This window comes from Marmota flaviventris, chromosome 1, assembly GCF_047511675.1.
Source record: "Marmota flaviventris isolate mMarFla1 chromosome 1, mMarFla1.hap1, whole genome shotgun sequence".
Taxonomy (NCBI): Eukaryota; Metazoa; Chordata; class Mammalia; order Rodentia; family Sciuridae; genus Marmota; species Marmota flaviventris.
The window spans coordinates 105,815,361-105,840,621 of NC_092498.1; positions in this window are offsets into that span (position 1 = coordinate 105,815,361).

The following is a 25,261-nucleotide window of genomic DNA, read 5'->3' on the forward strand; positions in this document are numbered from 1 at the left end:
TTCAGTATGATATTAACTTTTGGCTTTTTATAAATTACCTTTATTATGTTAAGGTATTTCTTTCTCTTTCTAATTTGCTCAGCATTTTTATCATGAATAAATGTTGAATTTTATCAAATGTCTTTTCTGCATTTATTGAGAGCACCTTTTTTTGTGGGGGGGCTTCATTTTGTTCACATGATGTTCACATTTCTTAATTTTTGTGCTTTGAACCTTCCTGCATTCCTAAGAATAAATGCCACATAATCATGATGAAAGAACTTTCTGATGTGCTGTTGGATCTGGTTTACTTGGATTTAAATGGTAAAATCTTTTGCACCCTGTGTTCACATTCTTTTGTTTGGGAAAGCATATTGTACAATAAAATTTTATGTGAACAACTTTGGATTAACTTTATGTTGTGTGAATTTTCTTCAGTAATATTTTGAAATTTGTTTAGTGTTAGATGTATACAACATCAATTTTCATTATACGAATGCCATTCTGTTTTTCAAATATTTTGGTATTATGCAATTCTCAGATATTTAATTATTTCTTTGTATTTTTTGTTGCATGATCAGAATTAGGCCAGGTTATCTTCTGACTGCTACACACATGAAATTAGTCATGTGAGTATGTGTATGAATATATGAACATGAATATCACACTCTATTAATTTACAAATGTTTTCTCAATGAAAGAGAGGCTTTTATTATTAATTATATAATGTGTTCTTAGGAAATTTTTCAAATTATAAGTAAACTTAGACTTTCTACAACATGTATTTTAATCATTCTAAATTAATGCAGAAGTGAAAAGTATTTATGGACTTGCTTATGTTTATATGATAGATTTTTATTGGTGAATATGTATGAATTTAAAAGTTTATCCTTCTAGAATTTGTCATAGACATTGTAATGAATCACTAGAGGAACATTAAGAAACCAGGACTATGAGAGAGTAAGACAGGAATACATCCCACAGGAAGGAGGAGGAAATAAAAGAAGATAAACTGCCACAGAACCTATAACATTTAACATATATCTTTAGTATATGTTTAATGTGACATTGTAGGTGGAAAGAAGGTGACAACAACTATCATCTGAGATAGAGTGTATGATGAGGCAAGTGGGGAAAATTGTAAGCACTTTGGCATATAATAACAGGGACAGGAGTAAAACAGACTGAATAAACTTTCTAAACGCTGTCAAAATGGAAAGATTTGACACAGTTTAATGTTGGGCTCATTATTATCACTATAGCTAGTCCTTGGGTATCCAGGAGAGGCAAAGTTGTTCAGCCCATGTGCAGAGCAAGCAGTTTCATCTGTGAAAGTTCAGTCTAAATTTCCACCTATAATTAGTCACAGCCATTTGTTGGTAGAGTTCTTACTTTTACCACTGGGTTTATTTATTGATATAGTTCAACTTCCTGTGGTTATTAATTATGTTCGGTGTAAATATATAAATACATAAATATTTACTATTTTATTAATATTATTATATAATATAGTTTTTATAATGCATATATGCCAAAATAAACAATTGGATCAGTTACTCAAGTTGTTCTAAATGTTAAGAATAATGTTTGATAAAAATAACCATTAATTCTTCCAGATGATTATTTATTTATTTATTATTGATTTTTTTTAAAACGACAGTGGAATGCATTACAATTCTTATTACATGTATACAGCACAATTTTTCATATCTCTGGTTGTAAATACAGTATGTTGACACCAATTCATGGCTTCATACATGTTCTTTGGATAATGATGTCCATCATATTCCACCATCCTTCCTAACCCCCTGCCCCCTCCGTTTCCCTCCCACCCCTCTGCCCTATCTAGAATTCATCTATTCCTTCCATGCTCCCCCTCCCTACCCCACTATGAGTAAGCCTTCTCATATCAGAGAAAACATTCGCTATTTGTTTTTTTGGGATTGTCCAACGCCATCTTCTTCTCCAATGCCATCCATTTACCTCCAAATGCCACATCAATGTTTATAGCAGCACAATTCACAATAGCTAAACTGTGGAACCAACTTAGATGCTCTTCAGTGGATGAATGGATAAAAAAAAATGTGGCATATATACACAATGGAATCTTACTCAGCAATAAAAGAGAATAAAATCTTCCAGATGATTTTAAGAATTAGTTTAGTAGGTTACAGAAGTTTCTTCTTTGTTGTTTTGTTTTGTTTTAATTGTTGTTCTTTTTATTTGTTTGTTTGTTTGTTTTTTCTGCTCATTCCGGAAAATGCTGTTAATTCAAATCATAACTCAATTTGGGGTTTTTGTAGTCATACACTCTTCTCATCGTTTATCTTGAAGTTTTATTTTATTTTACTCTATTTATTTATAATTCTAGGGAGTGAACACAGAGTGCTTTGCTATTGAGCTGCATTCCCAGTCCCTTCTATTTTATCTTAAGCCTAAGTTTCACTAAGTTGCTGAGGCTAATCTTACACTTGCAACTCTCCTCTCAGCCTCCCAAGATGCTGTTATTATAGACATGAATAATGGTACCCAGATTGAAATATTAAATTTCAGTTACTTTTTAAATTTTTTAAATTCTAATTACTATTGAGAATGAGATCTCATATATTCTAACTGTTTATTTGGAATTTGTCATGATAGTATTACTTATATTTATCACATATATACTATTCTATTGATTTTTTTTTCTAATCACATTTGGTGTTGATAAAGAACCTCCTGGTTCAATAACAATACTTCCCAGTTCAATAATGTTGATATGTATGTGCTGAGGTTGAACAGAATCTCAAATTAGAAAACTAAACAATCTGGCAGGAATTTAAAATCTCTGAGAAAAACTTAGCAAGAAGAGTAATGCAGGTGACATCACTATACCAGACCTTAAACTATATTACAGAGCAATAATAACAAAAAAGTCATGCTATTGGCACCAAAAGAGACTTGTAGACCAATGTTACAGAATAGGACACAGAGACTAACCACATAAATACAATTATCTCACATTTGACAAAGGCGCCAAAAACATATATTGGAGAAAAAATAACCTCTTCAAAAATAGTGCTGGGAAAATGAGAAATCCATATGCAGCAAAATAAAATTAAGCCCCTATCTCTCACCATGCACAAAACTCAACTCAAAGTGGATCAAAGACCTAGGAATTAAACCCGAGACACTGAAACTAACAGAAGAAAAAGTAGGCCCAAATTTTCATCATGTCAGATTAGGGCCCAACTTCCAATAAGATTCCTATAGTGCAAGAGAAAACCTAAAGTGAACCTCACCTTGGAAAGGCAAGAAAGTAGGAAGCTGGTTAGTTTGGACTCTCCAATAAATATTACTAAATCTTGTCCCTGGCAAATTTGAGTTGGCAAAGGTTAATTAAACACAGTCATTGATGAACTGAGAGTGTTTATTGTGTTCTTTTGCTGTACCTTTTACTTAGAGGATATTTTCTTTAAAATTTTGTTATAATAATTTTAGTTCTTTTCTAATTTATTTATATCAATTCAATAAAATTCTATTTTTAATCTTTATTTACTACTTTTTAAATTGTAAAACCACAGGATTATATAGGTACAAAAGATAGTCATAACTGTCTGGTGTAAGAAATAAAATATTCTAGTTTATATTTTCACCACATAAAAGAGTCACAGAAGAAAAATTTAAAAAATTAGTCTTGGATCTCAAATCTTCACATTTGCAGATCAAGCAATATCAATATAACAGAAGTAATTAAAAATGGGAAAGAGTAAAATTAGTTTTAAAAAGATGTATATGTACATATATGACTATATAAGTATGATTTTAATTATGACGCTACATTGGGATAAAGAATTTAAAACAAAAATTATCAACCTAGAATTTATGTCTTGTGAAATAAAAGCAAGTGGCATTTAAAAATATGACCCCCATAGACAAGGTTAATTAAAAAATAATCACCAATGGGTACATAATTCCAATTTTCAGAACATGTGTTATTAGCAAAGCTTCTTCAACAGACACCTATGTGCATGCACACATACTACTTCAGTTTGGAAACTCTTTTGTAGCTCTCATAGACTGATTATACCCGGGCTGATGTCATATAGATTTAGTTTAGATTTAGTATGTCTGACAAGCTGCACTTTTATCGAATCATACAAAATCTAAGAGGCCAAGATAAATTCCTATGCTCACTTGCTGTTAGTGTTTCATAATCCATTCTGCATCTTGCCTCTTCAGGGCACACCTGGTCCTAGTAGAATGGACTGGTCATTCCTACATGATCTATTTTCACAGTTTCTCAGTAGCAGCAATGGTGTGGGACTCTCCAAAATCTATTACATGCAAAAGGATTCATAACTACCTTAAGGGAGAACACAAGCTTTCGTGTCTATCTGTAACAATCTGATGCTGTAGAAAATGACATTAGTGTGACTATGCTTAAATGGAAGATTCATGGTGCTTCCAACTGTGAAGCTGTTTGCACCTGGAAGAGAATCCAAGCCTATATAATACATGGTGGAGCATATACCTTTTCATTTCATACCATTAAAATTCAGTGGATGAGAAGTGGCTGATTCATATAATGTAGTCATTGATGTATGTTGCCCACCTGGGCTGCTGAAACAGGGCAGATAATTCTTAATTCCAAGGAATGGTAGTTAATATCCAGATTTCTCAAACTAAGGAGGTGGAAAAACTCATATACATATTTAAATAGTCAAAAAATTGTTAAGAACAAAACAAACTGTGAGGTACTTATTCACTAAGTGGTTACTGTGAGCACAGATATATGTGGGAACACATGCTGTTGAATTAGCCTATTCATGTGCCATATTACTTGACACCCTCTTGATAGTGTAATGATGTGAATTCAAGTAGGAAGCCCTTGACTGTGCCTTGTATTCATTATGGTCTTGGACAGAGAATAAATTAAGCCCTCAAGTGCATTAGTTTTACTTTCATGTTTTACTCTTTTGAAAGTTTAAATTGACATTTGAAGACATTATATGTTTAAGGTTTTGCCAGCATTTAAATATTACTAATCAAATCTTTAACTTTTCTTAGGATGGAAAGATGGGTTCAACCAACAACACTGGATCCTTTATCCACAGTGGCCCCATTTAGATGGACATGAGCCACTGGCATCTGTACAAATCCACAAACAGGTAGCTGTTGAATATAGATTAGATGGAATATAGACATCAATCTGCCTCCTTTCTAATTTCAGCTTCCTGCCTGGTTCCAGGGAGCAGAGACAATTCTAGTTTGAATGTTCCCCAATTCATTCCTAAGAACTGTTCAAATATTTTCATCAGAGGTAGCTTGCAGATTGAAATAAATCCCCTTATCAATGTCTATAGTTACTTATGATAGTTTTTTTTTCTTTAAAGTAGAATAGAGACTTCTTTATCTTCATATATTTTCAATCCCTTTTCATAAAAATCTAAGCAATACTGCTGTTTCAGGAGTCATGGTATCTTTCACTCTCGACAGATAATGTTAATGTCTTCTTTATGTGAGTGGGTTTTCCACACTGTGGGGAAAAGAGCAGTTTTAGAGATGTCCCTTGCTGAAAAAGCGACATAATTTCTGGGTTAAATTTGATTTTAAAAAGATTACAGTTACTGGGCTGGGGATGTGGCTCAAGCGGTAACACACTCGCCTGGCATGCACTGGGCGCTGGGTTCAATCCTCAGCACCACATAAAAATAAAATAAAGATGCTGTGTCCTCTGAAAGCTGAAAAATAAATATTAAAAATTCTCTCTCTCTTCTCTCTCTTTTTACAAAAAGATTATAGTTACTAATATATGTATAGCATTGTGCAACTTATAAAGCATGCTCAATTATAGCATATATTTATTTTTAAGTACCTTTTTAAAGTACTACAGTTACTTATGATAGTTTTTTCTTTAGAGTAGAATAGATACTTCTTTATCTTCATATACTCTCAATCCCTTTATATAAAAATCTAAGCAATACTGCTTTGATGAATTATGTATTACACTGTGGAGCTCAAAGAGGTCCACAGTGGCCAATTGAGAGATGAGTATGAGTAAGTGTATGTTCAGGGTCAATAGATCCATCATCTAGCGAGGTCACCTGATGAAGATTCCTGGTTCTTTTTCCCCATCACCATGACTTCATGTTTGTATCATGACCATAAAGGGCTTCTAAGGGCTGGGAAGGAGGTGCAGAAATTGGCTTTCTTTCTGTCTACCCAGGTTTATTGTTTAACCACTTTGGGCAGCAAAGAAGGAAAACAATAGAAGAGAAATATTTCAAATATCCCCAGAATAGGTGACAGGTTCAAAGGTTTCCAGGCTATCAAAAATGAACTCTTAAGCAAAGAAAAGGAGCTTGCTTTAGAAGACATTCTTGAAGAAGCCTCAACATGCAGAAAGGACCTAATTGTTACTTCATACCTACTGCTACATGGTCACAATCATTCATTCGTGGTCTTGTTTAATCATTTATGAAGTATTATGCTACCATAATAAAGGTTTCTGAGGCAGGAATACATACTAAGAATTGGTAGAGAAGGAACATTAAGTTCCATATGCTTAATGCATCCACAGTTGTCCCATAAGTATAAGCTGCTAAGGGTAACAGTCACACATTCTTTCTGCCCTGTCACATGCTTTGGAGATGCTTGTGAGCAGCTCTGTGCTTGCAACTTTTCTATCTCTCCAAGTTTCTTCTTTATTATTCCAATGCACTCTGCTCATGAGACTTCATGAGACTCCTCTGATTAAGGACACCTCAATCACAAGATCAGAATCTGTCAAGCAGCCACAGATTGATTTTCTTGCTACTAGACCAGAAAAAAATGCATTTTCTCTTTCCCATATAGATTTTGCAGTGAAGTTGTGCAGGTTATAAATTATTGGCCCATTCAGACTATCAGTGATGACTTTGGGTGATACATAGACTTTAGGTGTGTTGTATATAATCTTACAAAGATGCAAATTAAAAGCATATTTGCTTTATCCCTCTGGTCTGGTGTTTCATCATCCCATACCATTATAACCCTCTGACAGAAAACAATAGGAATAGTAAGAAAAGAAAATGTAAGATTTTGAAATTCTTGTAAACTTAATTCAATATGCACCTCATACAGAGAGTGTGGAGAAGGCATCTACACTTGGAGCAGTGCAGTCACAAATTAGCCAGACAAAATAAATGGAAGATTTGAGAGTTCCATTGTCAATATCTAGCCTGTAGCTCAGCATCCCACTGGAACTGGAGAGAAAGGAAAAGTCATTTCTGGCTGTTTATGAGGCAATATTCATAAGAAAATATCCAGTGGAACACCAGAGCCAATGGAAAAAATAAAAACTATCTTTCATCCTTCCCTGTTTCTTAGTTTAGCCCTTCTGTTCTCTTGAAATATTCAGGAAGGATTTGCCCTGACTTTTACCATCTCAGGAAAGTGCTTGGAAAAAAAAAAAGGTATGCAATTCCCTGGATCCCCTCATTTCTTCCTTCACGAGGGAGAAAGGGTGATAACACACTAGAGGGTGCTGGGGAAAATGTACTTTTCTGCATGTGACCTCCTCTCTTATTTACTCTCCCCAATCCACCTATCTAGAGGCAACATGCTTCTAAAGAAAATTTCTGTTTTCTTTCTTTCTTTTTTCTCTCTCTAGACTATTGTATAAAAATCAAAGCAGTCATAGTCCTCAAGGAAGCTGGTTGGATGTGTGTCTGCTCTGGACATCCTATTAATGCCCCACTAATGCTGAATACCCATTTCACAACCAGCTTTAGGAAAGAACATGAAAGTATCTAAAAGGTCTCATCTCATTTTCCGGATTGAATTCATCAATGACAGAGATGATATTTTTATTCTCTTCCGATTGTGGTTTATGCCTTTAATTCTGAAAATAAAGAATTGCTTCAAGTGTGTTGATCCAATGTCTTGCTGATGTCGGATTAGGAAGAAGAGGATGGTAAGCCTTCCAAAAGGTCAGCATGGTCCAGAAAATAGGGTTTCTAAGGTGATGAGAGCTTTTCAGGACTTGGGAAATGGCTGTGATTAAGCAATCATAAGGGACTGATCCTTAGCAGTGTGGATGTATGAATAGGCAGTGAGAGTAGCACATCTAGGCGTCTTACTTTCTGGGATACATGTCCTTCTCCTGCGGGGGTACATCAATGACTTTCCACCTAGAAACAAAGAATTCTAAATGGGGACAAAGACAGGGCATGGGATGATTCTAATGGCCCACATCATTACTTTTGGCAGCTTGCCACAGGATCTACAGGGGAGGGACTCTCTCCATGTGGCAATGTTGGAGACTGTCAACAGAAACTTGGTGGGGGTCACCTTTACCAAGACCCTATGCTGATGACTTCTCTCCCACTCTTTTATACCCTTTGTTATCTTTTAGGGATGGAGATTAATGGCATGGATTCCAAGGAAAGACAAAAATATAGGTCTGAATCCCAGATGCAATACTAATTATGCAAGCCTTGGATGTGAGCCTCTCAGCCTCATTTGCTCATCTGGAAAATGAAAATGACAGTAGCACCGACTAATTGAGGTGAAGTAAAGGTCAAATAATCCTTATGCAGGTAGAGGCCAGTGTCTGTTTCAGAGTAAGTGAGCAGTAATTATAAACCATGGAGCCTTGAGTAGAAGAGCCTTTTGGAGTGGTCCTATCAAGAATTTCATTGTAGATACCATTTAGAATGATTCTCCAGGAAAAATATGAAAAAAAAACTCAACCCTCTTTGTAAGGTAGAAATAATAAACTTAACCACTTCCAGAGATGAGAGGCATACTCCTTGACTTTAAATAAAAACCATTGCCATTTTGTAATTCTATCCCATATGGCTAAGTATGGGCGAGCTCAAGAGCACAGGTTTTGGGGTTAGACAAGAGTAAAAGTTCCAGGTCACTTTGCTTAACAATCAAAAGGCCGTGTTTCTTCAGGGTTAGAGAAAATAGAGTAACTATTTCATAAAAATCCCTTAAGATAATAAATAGAAGATGCTTTGCACAATTGCCGGCAAGTAGTTGACCCTTAGTACCTACCTGTCAGCATCATGCCCTCAGAGCTACCGTGGGTGCCATGAGCATCGCCTAGTAACACCAGCTTCATCTCCAGATCACCCTTCCATTTCCTCATTCCCTATCCTTAGATTCCGTTTCGTTCAGCTATTCATGGTCTCCTTCCTCCAACTGTCCATCTGTCCATTCTCAGATCCTGTCATCATCGCATTCCTTCATCATTCATCTGTCCTTCTCCCATTCTACTAGGCTTCCATCCCTGTGTCCATCGGGCATTCCACCCTTCCATCAATCCTGCCGTGCCTCATGAGGATTCTTGACTGGCCCCCATCAGGGACTTAGCTGTAAGGTTCTGGAGACTAACATGTCTTCAAGCTGACTTCAATAGTCAGTCTTAGTCATAAAAATTAATTGCAAAATCTTAATTTAGATTAATATAGATTAAGCCTACACTTAATTTCTAACAGACATTTTAAAAACACTAGAATTTTAAATTATGTTTATTATATAATATATATAATATTATAATTATGTGTAACATAATATATTATACATATGTATAATATAATAATTATGTTTACTTATATAATATCTTTATCTTTACATTTTAAAATTTTTAAGATATTTTCTAGAATGTGAATATCCTTGGCTCTCAGAATTATTTTTTGTATATTTTTCAGAAGAGAAAACTGAGACTAAGGGACTTGAATGAGATTCTGTGACTGGCATATGACACAGCCCAAACTAGAACCTGGTACATGGAAGTTTTGAGCGTTATATAGACAAGGAATAGAGGGTGAGAGGATGGAGATAGAACATATATTCAGGGAATCCACTGAATAAAGCTCTTCTGTAAATTCAGATATGTCTCCTTCCAGACCTCCTAGCTAGTCTGTGTGTTTCAGAGTAATAACCTTCTTCAGTGGTGAGTACTATGTTTCAGCTTGCTAGGGCCACAAGATGCTCAGCTATTTGATTATTATGGGGCTATAGTCATAAAAATTGTCCACTACAACACCAGAGCCAATAGAGGAAACCAATCTTTCATCTTTCTGTGCTTCTTACTTTAGATCTTTCTGTCCCCTTGGACTCTTCTGCTAGGCTTTGCCACCATTTTCGTCTTCTCAGGAAAGTTCTCAGAAAAAAAGGGTATGCAATTTCCTCCAGCACTTCATTTCTTCTTCTACAAAGAAGAAAGGGGTAAACATTACTTCTAGGTGTGTCTAGGAGGATGCTTCTGAATAAGATAACCATTCGAATCAGTAGACGGAGTAAAGCCAGTTGCCTTCCCCAATGTGGGTGAACCTCATTCAATCCACTGAAGACCTAAATAGAAGAAAAGACTAAGAAAGAATTCTCTCTACCTGCCTGACTCTCTTCAATGGGACATCAGTCTTCACCCACACTCAGTCTGGAACTTGACGTAGTACATACACCATCAGCTCTCTTGAATCTTGGTCTTTGGACTGGTGCTGCACCATTAACTCTCCTGGGTCTTTAGCTGGCTGGCTGCAGACATGGGACTTCTCAGTCACTAAAATTGTGTGATCCAGTTCAACTCCTCATAATAAGTCTCTCCCTCATTCCCTTTCTTTTCTCATGGGTATGTGTGTTTCTCTATTTCTATGGCAAATCTAGACTAATGTACCTACTATGCTACTTTCTGTTATAATCCTTCTTTATCTCCCAATACCCTAACTTTTGGGCCTTAGGACTTACAACAATAACAATTAAAATTTGCATATCTTTATTTTAACCTGTCATTATCAAGTGCATTTTTTTATCTAATCCCTTTAAAAATCCCTTGTAACGAGGTATTTATTGTTTTCCTGATTTACTCTGGGGAAACTATGGCTTACAGAAATAAAACATGGTTCATGTACAGAGATGGTGAGAAAAGGCATGTGGCTGAGCAGGGCAGAGGACTATGCTCCTAATTCTAGAACAGGCTCTTCAGAACAGAGTCCTTGGGCAATGAACAGAAAGATTGCAGAGGAATAATAACAAGACTGCAGTCTATCTTTTCCCTATCAGATTCTGCAATGTTTCTGATTTTCAAAGACTGTTCCAAATATAATCACTTGAAATTCCTATTAAGGAACAGCCTTTTCACGTGCATTACTTCAGGATGGGCTGCATTTTAAAATGCTCACTTCATCTGCTTTCTACTCATTGCTCACCATTTGTGATATGTTGGTAAAGGACTGAAATTCAGTAATTTACATTTTCAAACAAAGGCTGGATACTGCCTTTAACAAATTAAATATTACACTAATGCATGCAGGCAGTCACTATTTGAATAAATTGTGAGAATAGAAGTATCTATATATTATTTTTTCTTTCTTTTGTTAGACTTTAAGCTATGTCAGACCTGAAATCATAATGTATATTTTTTATCATGTATTCTTTTCTCCTTTTTATTTGCATGCACAAAATTTGGACACACACACAGACACACAGACATACACTCACATACTTTAAGGAATTGTACTAAAATTAGTTTTAGAATGCAACAGAAAATTACCTACTTCTAAAGCTTCCTGCCTGCTCATCCTCTCTCTCCTACAGAGAGAACCACTATCAAAGATTTTTATCTTAATTATCCCTATTTTCTTTGTTCTCTTTTCTCCCCAGCAATACATGCATCTCTAAGCAATCTATTGCTTGCTTTTAGCAAGTTTGGGGTTTTTCCAAAAGAATCATACTGTGTTCATTATTCTGTAACTTCATTTTTTTTTATTCCACTTGTTTAGTAGATTATTTTCCACGTGTCTCATATAAACAATTTGCCCTAGAAATGAATAATTTTGAAATTGATTAGTAGTGGAATCACCCACTTTCAACTAAATGGACAATCCATATTGCCAGGAAAATTACCTACAAGGACAAAAACCCCAATTATACCTGGTTGAATAACAGCCCTCTACAGTACTGAGGGCCTCCGGAAGCTTCATACTTGTGAATTGAAACCCAGCATGCAATGGCTTCCACCTTTTGGAGTCCTACATCTCTGATCTGTGCTGTTCGTTAGCACCACTATTCTCCACAGCATCTAAATGGAAGCCTGATGCTTCTGGCTACCTTTTTGATGCATACATATGTATAATAGAGCTTCACAGAGGAAAAAAAAGCAAAAAACAATAGGACACACAAACACTCACACAAATACACATAAATATACAACGGGTTTATTTAAATAAGAAATTGGCTCAGAGTCAGACACAGTGGTACTTGCCTGTAATCCTAGCAGTTCGGAAGGCTAAGACAGGGTGATCATGAGTTCAAAGCCAGCCTCAGCAACTTAGCGAGGCACTAAGCAATTCATTGAAACAAATACAAAATAGGGCTGGGGCTCAGTGGCTGAGTGCCCTGAGTTTAATACTTGGTACTCCCCCAATAAATAAATAAATAAATAAATAAAAAGAAAAAGAAATTGGCTCAAATAATTATGGAACTATCAAGTCCACATCTGCAGTATGGGCCTGCAGGCTGGCGAAGACCTAGGACAACAGATGGTGCAGATAAGTACAAAGGCTGTCTGCCAGGAAACTCCCATTACTCAGGCAAGGTTGATCTTTTCATTTTATCCAGGCCTCCAACTGACTCAAAGTCCACAAACTTAAGTCAATCTCATCCAAAAACATCGTCTAAAATGATGCATAAAATTAACCTTCATAATAAGGAATAACAGGAATTCTAATTTTTGAAATATCTACTTGAAATTTCCATTCCTGCTAAGGTACTGCTCTAGGCCTGTAGATTCCACTCCTGACACTTCTGAAGCCTCTCCTCTATCTTCATGTTCTCTTTCTAGTATTTTGTGAGCACTCTCAATGCTTGCCATAGGCACCATGCTGTCACTACTATTAATTAATCTTTCTCTTCAGCTAGCCCAAATAACTTCAGGTTAGACAGCGAGTCTCATTCATTTGTGTATCTCTGGTTATCACACTAGGCATAGCATAGAAGGGGCATCCAGTGAGTATTTGTTGGACACAAATCAAAACAGCCTTATAAGTCACACTCATTTCAATATTAATGTATGGTAATACTGAATAGGAATAAGACTTTTTGATAGAACATTTTGGAAGACAATGCAATTCCCCTAGCTTTTCCTTTCTGGCACTAAGTTCTCAACTCTGTGTATCTGGAATGATTCTCTCATTCACAATCTGCCTGTGAATAAGAGGGCCAGACTGCAGGGTTCTCTAAAAGGCATATTTATAAAAAGGGCAAAAGGATTTTCACACATGGCTGAAAGCAAAATCTCAAACAGATTTTGCTTTGTGTGCTTTGTGTGCCAGCAAGCTTAGGCAGTGCTCCAAACCTACCAACATGCTCCACAGTGTCCCTCATCCCCTGCCAGCCCCTCCTTACTATGGGATCAATGATAACCACCATGTGAAAGATGTGGGACTTGTTCTCATTTAGATCCTTTTGTGTGTGTGTTCTGCTCATCCAGCCTTAAAGAGGACACAACCTGTGACTCTGGCATGTCTATTGACTTATGAGTCCTTACAACCAATTGCAGAAAGTTTTAGACTGTGTTTGCACATTTCAAGAAGCATGCATTTGACGATTGTTATTTCCAGGGGCTCACTTACTTCAGCTTCTGCTATCCCAATGACAGTCCTCAAAATCTATGTTGAGCAAGTCCAGGCTTCTGCCTTCTCACCCTGAGAGTTGATTTGGGATTCGTTTTCTAACTTGAGCACTCTGTTTGCAGTAGTCTTTGATTCAGAGAGATTTTTCTCTATTAGCCACAAATACAATAAGAGCATTTAAAAACACTTAGGGTATGGAGGACAATTACTTAAGTGTAAACAAATTAATTGTATGATACAATTTAATGGTGTTTGATAGCACATCATTGTATGGACAAGATAAAGGTGAAGTGAAGAAGGACTCAAGTCACAATACTTAAAAACCCATAAACCATGAAGCTAAAACTCAAATCCAGATCTGCAGAAAAAATGAAGCAGGATGAGTGCATATATTCCTGTCACTGGTGTAGTCAATTAGTTGCTCAGTTACCTCAGTCGCTGGGAAGTAGAGATGCGGAATCAACACACAGTTTCCAGGAGCTGGTGAGAGAACTGGCTGGTGACAAACCTCAGTTGATGTACAGTAACTCAGTTTATTTTTGGAATGCATACAACTGTTATAGGCTTTGAGTGGGTTGTGCCCATCAATCCTACATAAGCAAGATAATATCCATAAGCCAATCATCTTCTGCCTAATGTAACCGCGTTATGAGGAAACTCTAAATATTGCTATCATGGTGGAAAGCAATCTGGAAGGGTCTTTTTTTCCTAAGGGAGGGGGCTTGTTGAGTCAGGGATTTCATGCCCTGAGGCCCCTGACTCTCGGTTTCCTGGCCCAGTAGTTTGGCAATGCTAACCACAAGTGACAAGGATGTGGTTTCACCCCATCCTGCAGGCGCTCCTGTCAGGCCTGAAAGAACATGGATATCTCAAGCACTTCTGAGCTGCTTGTAGCTGCTAGCCGCAACTGAAAGTTATTCCAACAGATGAGTGATATGTTTGAGTATTTACTATGGCCAGTGTGTGAGGTCATATTGCACAATTATGAAGCAAATAAAGAGACATTTTGGGATAAAGAATTGGAAGTCACATTGAAATTGTATAGTATTGGAAAATTTTACTTGCTTTGATTATCACTTTGACTTTAGATGCTTTGATTAGTTTTGCATTGCAACTTTCAGAAAGGGCTGTTCTCAAAATGAAATTATGGATAAAAAGAACTCAAAAGAAAATATTTACCTTCAATCAAATTTCCATTGGACTAATCCAGTGACATATATTTTCAACTGAAAAAAAAAAAAAAAGAAGAAGAAGAAGAAGAAAACTGCCAAGGTCCAGCCCCGGTGGGAGGAGTGAGGGTCCAGTCTCAGGAAAAACTTTATTCTCTCTTTTGGCTAATGGTGGCATAGGTATATTTATAATTTTTATCCTTGTTATCATTCTTCCAGTTACCTTCAGATTGCTAAACCATGGAATTTGCTCAGCTCTTTTCTCTTGAAGCAAAAACATAAAGGGGGAAGTGGTGAAGGCGTTCCTGCACCCTCTGTCTGACAGTGTCACAGCATGGGGGATGCTGAGGCAGGGCAGCACCATCTGGAAACTGGAACCATTAGGAATGTTAAGTGTTTTGTTTATGATACTCATGATATGGATAACAGGGCATATATCAATCAATAATAAAAGTACATATTGCCTAAGATTGCAGAAAAATTCCCAGAATGAGACTAAGGATACAATTAAGACATGCCATGAGGTGCATTACAATATCTCTCAGGATACAAACAATAGTGTTATTCCTCAAGCCTAAACAACAAGAAATATTTATCCCATGGTTAACAATTTACACTAGCCCCCCCCCCCCAACCCATCCTGAAGCCACAACCTGTACAACAGCTTAGCTACAGAAAAACAATTGCTGTGCCAACCCCAGCTTATGGTGTCCCTTCGAGGACAAGAGGCTAATAAAAATACATTCCCCAATCAATAGACCCTCCTTTGCCTTACACAGAAACTTATGATGAAAATGGAAAACACATAGTTAACATAAATGACAAATGGTTTGAGGTGTAAAGCCCGCCCTTTAGTTAAAAATTACAAAGACATAAGAATTGGTGTGCTCTGACCAAGGATCAAGGAAGTTCTTTAAGCAAGCAGTTGAATAGGTCATATGAAAACAGGAAATTACCTTGGAAATTAAAAATAGAATAATGTAAAATTAATATAGATATATTTTAGAGGCATTCAGAGTAGTAGGCTTCTAAATAATAGACTTTCACTACTTTAAGTGTGTTTTACTAGGATTTTAGTTTACAAGTAAGAAAGCTTAGCAATAATCATAAGTATGCTTTAAAGTTAAAGGTTAATGAAATAATTATAGGTATGCTTTAAAGTTGGAAGTGAATAATAGGTCAGGAGTCATGTAGTCTAGTTGCGTTGCCTAGTACCTAGTGATTGAGGTGAAAACCTAAAAGCTTAATCATGATTGGCTAAAGTTACAGAAAAATATTTTGAACAATGTACTCAATACCTTAGGTAATCAATGTATGTCATAAAAGATTGTAATTCTTGAAAATTATGTAAATCAAAAAAGTTTCCGGCTTTGAAGCTATCCATTAACTACCTGAAAAAACACTGTAAAAATGGTATAAAAATGAAGTTCCCTCCAGGGGCAGCAGATATTTCTTCTGGAGGTTGTTAGTAACTTGCAACCTGTTGTCCTGACTCTTCTTCTTTCACCAATGCCACTCCTCCTTCAGGACCCCCTGTACCCTCACTCCTCCCGCTGGGGCTGGACCTTGGCAGAAAACAAGAAATCATTAAAACTTGCAACTAAAACTGGCAAAGTATCTTGGTGGTCATAAGTTTGAAAGTCAGTATTCTTAATATAAAGTTAGAGAAGTCTCACTCAAACTAGTTTAATTGAGACACACATACACAAACATACAGAGAGAGAGAGAGAGAGAGAGAGAGAGAGAGAGAGAGAAACAGAGTGAAAAAAATTATTGACTTATTTGCTTACCAGGAATAATGATTTCAGGCACACATACAACAAGATGCATAGAATTATCTTCACTTTGTTCTTTCTTTCTTTTGTGGAGGCTTTCTTTCAAATACAGGATTTTCCTTCATGAGGACTCCAACAGCTCCACAAGTCTCAGACAATTCTTTAAGGGTTTTGATATGATAGAGAATGTTCAGTTTATGAAAAGTCATGTAACAATTCAACAGAACAGCAAACTACTAAAGAAAGTAAATTGATATTTATCATATATAATACAAAATATGCAATATCCTAAAGCCCAATAATAAAAGCAATAAATGACCCTAATAAAAATATTGTGAGAACTGATATTTCTTTTCTTTTTTTAATTTATATATGATAGCAGAATGCATTACAATTCTTATTACACATATAGAGCACAATTTTTTCATATCTCTGGTTGTATACAAAGTATATTCACACCAATTCATGTCTTCATACATGTACTTTGGATAATAATGATCCTCACATTCCACCATCATTAATAACCCCATGCCCCCTTCCCTTCCCCTCTTCCTATATTTTGATGTTGCCTCTTGGTTTTTAGGTCTTTTCCTTGTAAGATACCCCCACTCTCTCTCCTACCAGAATATTTAAGGAACCTACCCTATACCAGTCCAGCAGAAAGAATCCAAGAATCCTCTGTTCTATCTAGAGTTTATCTATTTCTCCCATGACCCCCCTCAATTCCCATTATGAATCAGCCTCCTTATATCAAAAAACATATTCGGCATTTGGGTTTTTGGGATTGGCTTACTTCACTTAGCATTATATTCTCCAACTCCATCCATTTACCTGCAAATACCATGATTTTATTCTCTTTTAATGGTGAGTAACATTCCATTGTGTATATATACCACATTTTCTTTATCCATTGATCTACTGAAGGACATCTTTATTGGTTCCACAGTTTATCTATTGTGAATTGTGCTGCTATAAACATTGATGTGTCTGTGTCCCTGTAGTATGCTATTTTTACATCCTTTAGGTATAGACCAAGGAGTGGTATAACTGGGTCATATGGTGGTTCCATTTGCAGTTTTCCAAAGAATCTCCGTACTGCTTTCCAGTTGCACCAATTTGCAGTCCCACCAGCAATGTAAGAATATGCCCTTTTCTCCACATCCTCACCAACACTTATTGTTGTTTCTATTCTTAATAGCTGACATTCTGACTGGAGTGAGATGAAGTCTTAGAGTATACAAATGTTGTGACTACTTTGTATTCAACCAGAGACATGAAAAATTATGCTCTGTTTGTGTAATATGAATTGAATTGCATTCTGCTGTCATATTTAACTAATTAGAATAAATAAAGTAATTTTAAAAAAAGAATATACACAGCAATAAATGTTGGCAAGAATGTGGAGGAAAAGGTACACTCATACGTTGTTGGTGGAAGCTCATATTTTTAAAATGATGTAAATAAATTGTGATATACTGGAGTTACACCACGAAAGTGGATTGTTCCATTTTCAGAGATTTTATAAGCCTATTTTTAAATATAATCATTGTTAGAGATTAAATCATCAAAATACAATCACTTATTAAATAAAATGCAGTAAATACTAAAAAAATGAGACGGATTTAAGGAAAGACAGATAAAAAAAAACAAAGCAAATCATTGCAAGTGTTAGTTGTTTAATGTAGGTAGTAGACATCTTAGTGCTCACCATCCAACTATTTCAATTTTTCTATGTTTAACAATTTTCATTAAAAAAAGTTTTTTAAAATAATTTACACTGAATACTGTGTCCACTTCAGAACAGGTTACACAGAAATAAATTCACAGGTATTGGTTTATTTTCATCACTATTTTGAACATCATTATTTTGAGAGTGACCAGATGATAATAACTTAACAGAAGTGTCTTTCCATGTCTTATGGGAATATTTCACTGTTATCAGGCAGTTTTCACTTCTTTGAGTATTATATGTTCCATTATTTCCCCCCTAAATATCAAAGATGATATCATTGAAAATCTTTCCTTTTTATTTTGAAATACTTTACATATCACAAAGATATAGCCAAATGAAAAACTGTGTTTCTATATATCAAGTATCCACTTTTCTTCAATGTTAATATTTCATATGATCACATATAACCACAGTAATTAAAACCAGGGCACAAACTTTTTTTTTTCTTTTGGTACTGGGGATTGTTCTTAGCTATATCGCCAAACCTTTTTGTTTTTATTTGTCCTTGAACTTGGAAACCACCTGCCCTAGCTTCCTGAGTAGCTGGTATTTACAGACATGCGCCTGCACACCTGACCAAAACATCAACCTTGGAATAGTACAATTAACTAAAGTACAAACCTTATTAGGTTTCACTAGCTTACAAATATCATAATTTTTCATGTGGTGTATGACTTTTATTACATACGTAGATTTAGGTAACCATTAATACATCAGGAAGCGGAACATTTCAGTCACCCCTAAAAATCTACCACATGTCATCCTTCATAAATGCTGATGTAAGTAAGGAAATGGTACAACCATGTGCCATCCACCTCTAACTCCTGGCACCCATTAACTATTTCACCATTACTAGAATTCTGTCATTTAAGAATGGTACATGCATAGATTCCTATAGTATGTACAATTTGGAGATTGGTTTTGTGTTTCCAAGTATGTTTTCTTGTCTTTGAGATCTATGCAAGTGTGTGTATATATCAGTAATGCCTTTATATATTTTAGTATTATTTATTCGATTGTATGATCTACAATCATTTTTTTTTTCATCTTTTGCCCACTGAAGGACACTTGGATTGTTTCCAGTTTAGGCTATTATAAATCAAGTTGTACTAAACATCCTTGTATAGGTTTTGTGTAAACATAATGTTCTTTGCCCTAGAGCAAGTATCTAGGAATGGGCTAGGGTGCTGGAATCACACAGTAAGTGTAAGTTTAACTTTATAGTAAACTGCCAAACTATTTTGGAGAGTGATTGCACAATTTTACATTGCCAGCAGCATGGAGTGGCAGATCTGTTTGTTCTACATCTTTAGAAGCATTTGGTATTGTCAATATATTTTATTTTGGTGAGTCAGATAGACATGTAGAGGTATTTTTAATTTGCATTTCTTTAATGGCTGATGAAGTTGAACATGTTCTGAATGCTTATTTAGCATCCATGTATTCTTTTTGGTGAAGTTATTTGTTTCAAGTCTCTTTATTTCCTTCTTTCCTTTATTTTCCTTCTTAAGAAGATTGTGATGTTGGGGATTAGCATTCAATGTCTATCACAAGCTAAGCCAGCTCTCTACTACTGAGCTACACTCCCAGCCTTTTTTGTCTATTCTAATTGGATTATTTATTTCCATATTTTTGAGTGTCTTTTACTTATTTTATCTGTGTCTAATGTGTGCTTTGTGTTTTCTCCCAGTATGTGTTTTGCTTTTTTAATTTTCTTTACACTGTTTTGTATAGAATAAACATTTTTAATTTTAATGAGGTCTAATTCACCATCATTTTCTTTCACATGTTATTTTGTGTCATATCCATGAACTTTTCATCTAATCATGTGGTTTTCCCCAAAGGTAACTGTTTAACATTTTATGCACGGATCTATTTAATTTTTAGTTATTTTTTTGTGTGTAATGTGTCAAATTTAAGTTGAGTCTGAGATGTTTTCTTTGCACTTAGTTTTCAGAAATTGGATCCTGATATGTCTGGAAATGGATTTCTTTGAGCTTATCCTGTTTGGGATTTTCTCAGTTTATAAAATATATAAGGTTATGTATTGTAAAATTTCAGGACATTTTAAACATTATTTCTTTAAATGTTTTTTTTTTTTCCAATACACCATTCATTCTGCTTTTCTCCATGGCTCTAATAGTCCAATTACCAAATCTGCTGTGTTATTGCTGCACAGGTCTTTGAGGTACTGATAATTTATTTTTCCATCTATTTATCTGTTTTCATTTTTAGACTGGATTTTCCCATTGTTCTACCTTGATCTATTCTTTCCTTCACTGAACCAACCCAGTGAGCTTTTGAATTCTGTTGTTATATTTTTTGCTATAACATTTTCACTTGATTTCCCCTTACATCTTCTATTTACTTATAAGACTATATATATATATATATATATATATATATATATATATATATATATATATTTCAGATTGGTCATGATGCTTGCTTGTATGAAAATGCTTTGAATTTCTTATCAGATAATTTTCACATTAGTGCCATCTTAGTGTGTGCAGCTATTTCTTATTAGATTTGATATTTAACTTGTTCCTGATGTGCAGAGTAATTTGAGATTATTTCTTGAACATTTTGAGAACTATGGTATAAGGCTGGTCCTGAATTTTATCCTCTGTTTTATTACCCCTGAAGGTTCAGAACACATGGTAGTGCCCACTTTTGTGGGCTCTGCTTGAATTTCCGTTAGCTTTCAAAGTCTTGTAGCTTTACTCAGTCATTCTCACTGATGTGCTACTTAGTAACAGAACTCAAACCTGGCTGTTCCACCTTAGAGTTCAGTTCCTTCACCTTTCACTGTGAGGAAAGGACACACTTCACAAACTTAAGGACTCACCTTCTCTGGCTTCCTGATCTCCCTCCTCTCTTCCTCTGGGTGAGGATGAGAAAGAGACACTGTTCTTTGGTGGGCCTGTTCTAATGCTGGTGAGTGAGAGTCATAAACATTCTTCCTCAGTGTCTCTGACTGAAGCACGGGTGGGGAAAAGTGGGTCACGACCTTGGTTTATCTTTGCTAAATGCAGGGTGAGGAGAGGACAGGGTTCTACTCATTCTTAGCTGCTGAGTATATGGGTATAGCATTGCATTCTGAGTATATGGGTATAGCACTCATTCTTAGCTGCTGAGTATATATAAGTATAGCATTGCATTCACCTGGCATATCTTCATCCTGCAGACCTGGTGGGTTTCATGTTTCCACAGTTTTTTAGAAGCTTGTGGAAATCTTCAAAAGCTTGTGCTAAATCAATCACTGTGAGTTTTATTGAGAGTTTGTTACTTTTCTCTCCCCTTTCTCCTATAGCTTCCTTTTATCTTGCCTCTTCAACTACACATCCTTGCTTTAGTCCCATTATAATCTTATGGGAGTGCCAATATTTATCCAGTCTATCATTGATGGAACTCTTGTTATGCCGGGCATGAGTATGTACGTAAAGCAAATGGGATCAAAAACAAAGAAACCTATGACAATACAAAAATGATTAAATAAAAAACACAAGGAAATGTAATGTTTGTTTATCAAATTCTGATATACCTCGTGAGTAGCCCTTTGTTCAGCATCTCCCCACAGTTGTCTTGGGTGTGTTTTCTAGGCCCTCTAGTTGTAATTATTGGGAGAGCTAGGGTGGAGTGTTCTTGTTACATCTCTGCCATATCCTGAATAGGAATAGCCTAGTTTGACCTTTTATTTCAATGACAGTAAAGCCAATTAGATAGGAGTTAAATATCCTTGTATCCAACCAAGCTATCTTTGGATAGATAGTTCCTATGGCCCAGTATTCAGAATGACCTAGAGCCAATTTATTTTCACAGTTAAGCCATTGATGAATTTGTCCCTTTTGATGAAGGATATTGGATATTAACCATTAAAAAAAGAGAGAGAAAAAATCTTTGTAAGTCCCTTAGCTATATTTTTCAAACCTATCATCTCTTTGTGTTGCCTTCTTTTGACTCACAGAGGTGAAAGGAATCTTTTGATGTTGTAATATGAAAAAAAAATGATCATCCTTCAAAACCCTCTGATTCTCATTTACCCTCCTTGTGGTTAAAGTCAAGTGGGTCTGCACACCACCAACACCCTCAAGTTGCCTGAGTTTATGGAACTATAGAATAATGGAGATGATTGAAATCCTCATGATCAACTTCCTTTATTCAAACATTATGCATCACTCTAGAAGAACACTTTTCTTTTAAATTTCTTTTATTTGTTCTTTTTAGTTATACACAATAGTAGAACATATTTTGATATACTATAAATACATGAAGAATAACATCCCATCCTTTGGTTGAACATGATGTGGGGTTATACTGGTTGTGTATTCATATTTAAACATAAGAAAGTTACGTCTGATTTATCTGTCTTTCCCATTCCCATACCTCCTCCTTCCCCTTGATTCTCCCTTGTCTAATCCAAAGTACTTCTATTCTTCCCTAACCCCTCCCTATTGTGTGTTAGTATCCATATATCCGAATATCAGAGAGAGAACATTTGCCCTTTGCTTTTTTGGGGATTGGCTTATTTTACTTAGCACAATACTCTCCAATTCCAACCATAATTTCATTTTTTCTTTATGGCTTAGAAATTTTCCATTGTGTATATATATAACATTTTCTTTATCCATTCATCTATTGAAGGGCACCTAGGTTGGTTCCATAACTCAGCTATGGTGACTTGAGCTGCTATAAACATTGATGTGGCCAAGTCACTATAGTATGTTGATTTCAAGTCCTTTTAGTATATTCCAGGGAGTGGGATAACTGGGTCAAATGGTGGTTCCATTCCAAGTTTTCTAAGGAATCTTTATACTGCTTTTCAGACTTTTCTATGTAATAGGTACATTCCACTCATCTGAGGGTCACATGGGGCTGCCTGTTGTTTTGCTGAACAGCAATGATATAGAATGCTTTGATCACCACAGAAAACTGTAAACAGTTACAATCTAAAACTTCCTTTATTGACTTACCAGATAATAGCTTTCTTACCTATAATTGAACACGTTCCTACTTCAGACTTTAATACTTTTCTTTCTGTAGTATAAATTTTATAATAGATATTTTGGCAGTCACTTCTCTGAGCAAATATATTTTGAAGATCAAGGGCTCTGGAATCAAAAAGATCTGGCATCAAGTGATGTTTAGTAATTGAATTGATAGATGTGTGACATGTCAATTTACTTTAGTTTTCTCAGTCTAACATTTATTATCTGTATAATGGAGAGAACAAAACTTCACACATGAAATTACAGTGAGAATTAAACAAAATATATGTGTAAAAGCAACTGGAAGGGCTTTATACCCAGCTATCAAAAACTGATTGCTTGTTTCCCATTTTAAAGCACACTGAGGTTCTCTTAAAGAGTAAACCTGAAGGGATCTGTGGGTCTTTATGCTCTGCATAGACACCACTGCTGCAGCAATGTATTACCTTCATCCAACTTGAGGCTATTGGTGGTGTGCAGACTTACTTGGACCCAAGCAGGAGATTTTTCATTAATGTATACTGAATCTGTCCACTAGATTAAGCCTATTACTTACACCTTTGAAAGGCTTTCCAAATCCACAAATGAGCAGGGCTTAACTTTTTCCAACCCTCACATAACTAACAATTTGCTGATATTCTTCTATTGCTGTCTAAAGTGCTAATATATATATTGAATGAGGTCAAAGATAAAACTGGACCTTGGGTATTTATTAACTAAATCCTGTTAACTCCAGCTCAAAGTTTGCTCTTGCAAAGTTATATTCTGATTTATACAAATAGTAATCCAAACCCAAACAATATATAGCCCTCACAGAGAAGTCTCTTTCTAGTGACAAGTGATGGTTGTGTAGCAGCAAATTTTAGCCTAGTTTTTGGTTACAAAACAGAGTAATGACCCTTCAAAGGTATTCATCAGGTCTTAATCTTGGGAAACTGTGATTTTACAAGGAAAAGGAACTCTGCAAATGTGGTTATGGATCTTGAGATGGGAAGATTATTTGGGGATATTTGGATGGGTGAAGAATCCTTAAGTCAAAGAGAATAACAGTGAGACAGAGAGGAATTTGAAGATTCCATGCTGCTTTCTTTGAAAAGAGAACATGAATTCAGGAATTCAAGTAGCCTCTAGAAGCTTCAAAAGACAGGATATGGATTTTCCCCTAAAGCCTGTTGACAGAATGCAGACCTCTGACACCATTGTTCTTGGACCTCTGATCTCCAGAATTTTCGGGGAATAAATATGTGTTGTTTTAAGCCACTAGTTTGTGACAATCTGTTGCAGGAGCAAAAGGAAATGAATTCTTCATGTTTAGAAAGCTTTTGTTTCACCATGATCTCATTTTGTTGAGACAGTGTCCTCTACTGATTGCCTATGATGGTAGCTGCTGACTGGGACTTGCCATGCATCAATTCTCTGCCAGTATTTTAAATAGACTATGTGATTTAATTTTAACAAACATATGTATCATCATAGCTATCCCAAGTTTAAATGAAAGAAACCTAAGATTCAGAGAGAATCAGGGACCCACCCAGCTCTAAACCCAATAGGACCTCAGATGGTTCATTCTCTCCCCTGTCTGTTTTCCCTAATTCTCTGCATCTAAGTATTTGAATGAAACTGAAAGAAACCCACATAGTTGCTTTTTCTGTACTAGCTGTCTTGGAATTCATCACTAAATTGCACAGAAAGAACTTGGATATTTTACCATATTATGAAGAAATACATTTCTCTACTGGAAAAAGCATAATCTCATACCAAACAACCAAGTTATAAAAATCAGGGTTATTCACCTGAATGATGTTTCTTTTTAAACTGATATTCTAATTGTTTTCTCATTATCAAGTAGTGGCAATATAACTGCCTTATATATTATACAAAGAGACGTTATGACATTTAATTGAGAAAAAGTATGTGGAAATTTTAATTTAATAAAGCACTTTTCATATTTCTTTTATGATTATTATAACAGGAGGTATCATTAGCATTACTTTAATCCCATATTTTTACA